Here is a 6,494-nt window from a genome sequence, read left to right on the forward strand (position 1 = left end):
ACCTCACACATCAGTCTCCTCCCTGACGCACGGAGGCACTTTGTCCAGGACAACTAGCCACGGGTTGACGCGGGGACCCTCTCTGAAGCAGGGTTTCATGCATGGCCCTACACAACTAGTCTTACCTTCGCCAACTTCCAGCCCATCCCCTATCTTTATTCCGCCCAGCCTGTTCTTGGTTGGTATATTGCACAGGAAGGGGACGCATTAAAAGCTGCTGATATAGGTGGACCTGTCGCGATTGGGCTCAAAAATGTTCGCCCTCCCACGCACAACTGGATTCCCGTGTCGTTTTGGCTTGTACGCCTAGTCACCACATTCGGGGAAAGGTGACTATGTGTTTTCAACATTCCGCGTTGCAAAACGCACCAGTACGCAAAAGTGAACTTGGTCAGGAAAATGACAGATAATTTCCTCTACCGGCTGCTTTGTTTGCACAGAATTTCAAGAGCACCACTTGCGAAGAATGTGGCCCACACCATACCATACGTCACTGGATATTCCCAATAAAAATCAAAATAGCTGGTAGCATTGAAAGCGCCCTCAGGTCACGCCAGTCCGTCTGTGTGGTAGCAGCATGGTGCTAACTGGCTTGGAGGGATGTTCCACCCTTTATGAAGATTTGAGCTGAAATAGCTAGATCACAAAACACAGAGAAATATTCAAGTAAAACTGCTACCCTTCGACGACGACCGACAACGACCGCAATCAGCGGTGACAGATGCGGTGATCTTCAAGTGGCCGTTACGTACAGCGACAGGGGCGACCACTCGTTTGAACATCATTGGTTGAAAAGTAACATCAAACTTATGCAGTGAAACTGCCTGAAGCTGTCTTTTGAGTTTATTATTTCTAGCATTATTAGACGAAAATAATTGCGAAAATATTTTCAACATTGCCTAGCCAGGTTTCATCATTTTCTGAGTGACATAAACGGCGCAATATTCCCTGTAAACGTCACGCGTTATAACGTTTGCGCGAGGCATGTTTAAGCTGCACACCGTAAAAAGAGCGGCTGAATGTTATCCGACAATGTCGTTAAAATAATTCATTTTCATCCTCTACCTAACAACGTGCAAATTCGTCACAATACTCGCGATGCCATAACCCACATTCAAAGGGAGCGTTCTAAATTTGAATGGGGTTTTGAACTCATGTGGCCATTTTGGAGATTATTTGGTGTAGTTCACAACCCTGCCCTTAAACTCTTATTTCTGAGCTAGAGGCTTGCGAACTTGTGCAGAGCATTGCGTGTGGACTATTTTAAGATGACCCAGGCAGGCATGACGCCAGAAAAGCGTCACGCAATTACCTGCCACCCCATTGGCCTTGCAGTGCTTAAGGTCGAAATAATTATTATAATCGAGTTACTCGTGTCTGACGTACGTGAGCATGACTTCTTTACCACCGCGCTTCAAGTCGCTCTTAATCAATGTCACGCATCCAGCGCATGTTTTGGATGCAAATCATGTTTTGTGCCACACACCACAGAAAGTTAAAATGTTACAATTGTTACATAAATAACACACGTGATCAAATAACTTAATAATAGCGCAATAACCAGCGTAAGAATGCTAGTAAACAACTTCAAATCATGAAAAGCACCATGAAAAAGAGCCAAAACACGCGCAACTACGGAAGTTGACGTCTGTAAACACCGCACCTCTTAGCGCACCTGTCGAAAAGTCGAAGTACTGCAAGCAAGTCACCCCACCTGACCCAGAACGGCAACGGCGGAAATTTCGCACGGCCAGTTTGACAGCGCCTTAGGTTGTACAAGTATCCCATGACACATTGCAACAGTGACGTCATATCGAATTTTGTGAACTGTTGGGTACAAGTTAGCTTATTTCATCGTATCCGACGCTTGCCTCCATGCCGTCAAATGCGGAGTATTCATTTTAAGAGAAATCAAGGCTCTTGTATGATGTTCGATATCCATACTTGGATGAGTCACGCAAAAGCCCGGAATCAATGCCGCACAACAGCTTTAAAATGATGCACGTTTCCCTCTTACCTCTACCTTTATCCTATGCCTAATTCCAGGACGACGGTCACCGCTCGAATTGTGATGCTTCGTACAAGGACAGCAATAACATTTTATCCAAAAATGCTGTTAATTACACTCAACTGACATTCGCAGCTAGCAACGACACGAAAGAGTGATACACTATTCCATGCCAAAGCAATATTTCTTCGGAAAGGAAACTGAGCAGAGCATGTCAAGACATCCGTTCACACTACACGTAGCTTACTGATTGCCACCTTCGGATCTATATCGAATGTTTTGATTGCAGCCCTATTTCGAACTGGGATTTTGACATAGACTTGCACAAGACACAAATATTGGAACAGATCGCAGGAGCAAATAAGACACCAAATTTTAGGTGACATATATGTCGAAAATGGATGACAACCGCCGTGAGGGTAAAGCGTTTCGTCCGTAAGATCCCCTGTTGTGATGGCCAATTGTGTGTTCTTGTACGCATGAACGAGAACGCTGAGATAAAAATGCAAACTAAGCGTGACCACTATTCAGATTTCAGCAACTTTTGCGCATGTGATGCGCCGGTAGCTGCGAGCTGTATTGACCAGTGAGCGAGGCTAAAAGAATGGAAGTACTAAAGCATTGAAAAAAACACTCACGTTTTGTCTTCACTCCACATCTTTAGTTCTCCCGAACTCTAAGAACACTAGGCTTGTTATGGATCTGTCGAGAGGAATGGATGCTGACTGAAACATTATAAAGAACATCGGCGTTGCGTGGGGTGAGGCGGCCATCGATGCTTATTTATTTCCAAGGATCATCCATCGTGGATCATGTTGAAGCATACAAGTACTTTACTAGTACTGCATAACTATGAATGGGGACACGGCCAAGGTATAAGTATTGTTTAGTCACGTCTGTAAGACCTGCTACTAATCTCTTGTTTTAAGTCTTAAAAGGGTTCGGTAGAAAGGGTTCCATTTTATGCTGCCCACACAAGCATAGTACTGCTTATAGCTAGCAATAACAAAATTATCTTAAATTGCTATAAATCATAGCAATTTCATCACTGGGACGTCGTTACAAATATGTTTTTAAATCCACGCAGAACGTCTTAAACCAAAATGACCCTCAAACGCAAATAAAACCCACTTGTGTCGCTAAAAATAAAATGGAAAAGCTTCCTTAATTTTCGAAATAAAATTTTTGCGCCGGAATCCTTTATGAAAATAGCCCATGATCCTGGGGCATGTCTGTGTCTAAGACAAGGAACTCTAAGCGGACCTAACACTCACAACAGTCAGGCGCAGCGTCCTGCTGTTGTTTAAAAAAAAATTGACCCACATGATTTCTTCTCAAGAAAACCTAGTCCAGTTTCGAAAAAATGGGCTGCGTTTTCCTGACATTTTTGATGAGATGTTAACATAAAATTGCTCGATTCGGGTAGCACGGTTCACTGGTGCGCCATCTACACACAAGTCATGCCCTGAGTTTTCCGTTACCAAGGTCTTGCATGAAAAATCAAAATATGATTGCTTCATAAACGCATTGTGCATTACTATGTGCTCTGGTGTTTGGCAGGTTTGTTATTTATAAGTAAAGAACGATACATAATTCGTATTGTTTGCATGTTTGTTCCGCAACAGCTTGCCACGTATGACCTTCAACCCGGCCAAAAACCGGCGGGTTCCCGCCAGGTCAAATATGGCGGGTTGGTGAGTTGAAAAATTGCGCCCCTTCTCCAGCTGCAAACTGCTGTGAGCGTCGTGCTGCTTCACGAAGAGGCCCCAGATATACAATCAGGCGATGAGTCCCCTATGGTCTCAGCAGCTTCCATACAGAGTCCGAACCACATGTCGCAAGGTGGCCAGCCGACTCCGCATGCAGTAGTGCATTTGGTCCCAATAGGGCAAGAACAGCCTAGTCCACGTTCCCTATACGGGTTGTGTTCGGCGCCAGGATGAGCCCCATTAGAGGGGGGGGGGGGGGGCACTTACTCACGACTCGCCCACCCGTGACTGGCACATTTAGCTTGCTCAGGATAACCGGGGCGTAGCGAGAATCCAGAATCAAGCGGAATGAGGAAGGAAGGACGGATGACGTGATTCAGTTAATGCGTCCTAAAGCGGCCATCGGGCCGTCGCCCCGCCGTTAGTTTAGAACACTGCGGAAACAAAACAGAAGCGTATGAACGCTCATCAGTTCAAACACGTTATGGTACTCAAACAGCTGCATTGTCATTATGAAGATGCAACTCCTGCAGAGCGGTAAACGATGATCGCTCCACCGACGCTTCACTATCCAGCTCGTGTACTATATTGCATTTGTTAAACGGAATATTTCGCGTTCAAGAGATTGAAGCAAGCATCAGACATGGTGAAATAAGCTCACCTGTAACGATCGGCATGCTTTAAACTGGAAGTGACTGCATTAGTCCGAACGAGCTCTCCGTTCAATCAATATGTTCCCCAGTGCGTCGTTCCAAGATGGCACAGTGCTTGTGCAATGTAAGGCATGGCAAGCATTACAAAGCGATTAAGATGACCCTTCCGTAATGATATACATGACGTTCGGTAAGAAAGTCACATTTTTAGTAAATTTTCGGTCATCGACGTCACCCACAGCGAAAATTCAAATATGAGGTAAATGACACCTCGTGTCAAAATTTTACAAAATGCGTTGGAAGAAAATGGTTACTCGAAACAACGTCTACGTCGCCGAGAGGTCACACAGCAACATCAACTGGAAAACCGCCTAGACGGACAACAGAAGAGGGAGCACCGTCTCAACATCAACAATATCGTCAACATCAGCAAAGATATTACCATACTGTGTTTTGGTGGTTGAAAACGTTGTCATCCACGTCTACCTTGCCCCAAGTCATCATCAAAGCGCGATAGGCTCTTCGTGACTTTACCGAACCACACGCTCGTGTAACCAAATCTTGTGCAAACTTAAGTAAGTTACTAAGAAGTGAACTTAAGAAGTTCGGCCCAAAGACAAGCTAAAAACTGACCAAAGACAGGAATAATCCACCAAAACACATGTAAATGCGGAAAAGTTTATGTGGAGACATGCAGATGCCTAAAAACCAGAAGGGACAAACACCAGAAAGCGATGAGAGACGCGGATATGAACCATTCGGACGGAACGAAACACATTCTGGACACGGGGCATTGCGTCGCATGGAAGGAGGAGGAAATTTAAGATTATAAGGCAAACGTGAGGAGCTAAAGCGCGCAATGACAATCTTCTGGACACAAACACCGAGGGTACCAATGGCAAGTGTATATGGAAATTTGATCTAAAAATTGAAAGAGAGCAGTCGGCCTCAGAAATGTGCAATACGGTATGCGACAGAGAACTTCTGGTCATGAAATTTGTATACGTGTGCGTTATCATACCTACGGTCGCAGTGTTGCGATATGCCGTTGCGTCGATATTGAATGGATTCCGAAAAGCGGAAAAGGTGCGTGTATGTTTAGGACGCATGCGTGGTGTAAGTTATGTCACGGCATAATATGCATAAGAAGTGCTTTGTAATCGTATGGAAACTGAGTCCATTGGATGTGCCCTTTGTGAATGTTCTGCACCACCATTCATCTGCGGCCAAAATGAAAATTAACCACCCTTCTTTCGTTACCCCAGAAGGATAGGTGCGTTGATTGCGTGTGGCTTTAAATGTTTTTTGTGCATGCTTAAACCTATTTCGAGGATATCATTGTCTGACCAAGGCTGAAGAAGAAGTAGAAATTATCCCAAAAGCTCCATAAAATATGGGCATGCTTGTTGAGATGACACGTCTTTTAAATTTGTTATGTCCCAGCTCAAACACATAATGCGGCTGCGGGACCGGATGGCCGATAGCACCGGATGGGCGTGACTGGCTGGACGGGACTGAACAGCACCAGACGACCGAACCAAACTGGACGGAGTCAGACAATATCGGGTGCCAGCGCATGCAACCGATAGAAACCGGACGGGATCGGAAGGAATCAGACAGAGCCAGGCGGCGTCGGATAGAGTGCGATCAACCCGGACGGGACTGGGCAAGATCAGAAGAAGCCAGTCTGGAGCGGTAGATGCCTGAGTCTCGACGGTCTTGCACAAAACATGACACGATGGGACGGGACTGGACGAAACCAGCCAGACGTGACTGGGCGGGACCAGACAATACTGTGCGAAAACGGATGGAGCCAGACAAAGCCAGATCGTACTAGATGGGACCATAGAGGGTCAGGTGAGATCAGACCGAGTCCTCCTGCTCCTGGTCGCTTCTGTCTTGTTCAGTCCCGTTCCCTTTGGTCACGTCTCTTGCCAGTCCAACCCAACTTATCGCGTTAGATTCGTTCTAGCCCCGCCGTGCTCCGCTCAGTCCAGCCCGGCCCTAGGTTTCGTCCGTCCGATCAGATCAGGTGCTCGATATTTTACCCGATACCGTTTAGAACCGCCTTGTCCGGTTTCACCCTGTCCCGTCTGGTCTCATCACGGTCCCTTCCGTTCCGTC

Source organism: Pollicipes pollicipes, unplaced genomic scaffold, assembly GCF_011947565.3.
Source record: "Pollicipes pollicipes isolate AB1234 unplaced genomic scaffold, Ppol_2.1 Scaffold_4002;HRSCAF=4701_pilon_pilon_pilon, whole genome shotgun sequence".
NCBI lineage: Eukaryota > Metazoa > Arthropoda > Thecostraca > Pollicipedomorpha > Pollicipedidae > Pollicipes > Pollicipes pollicipes.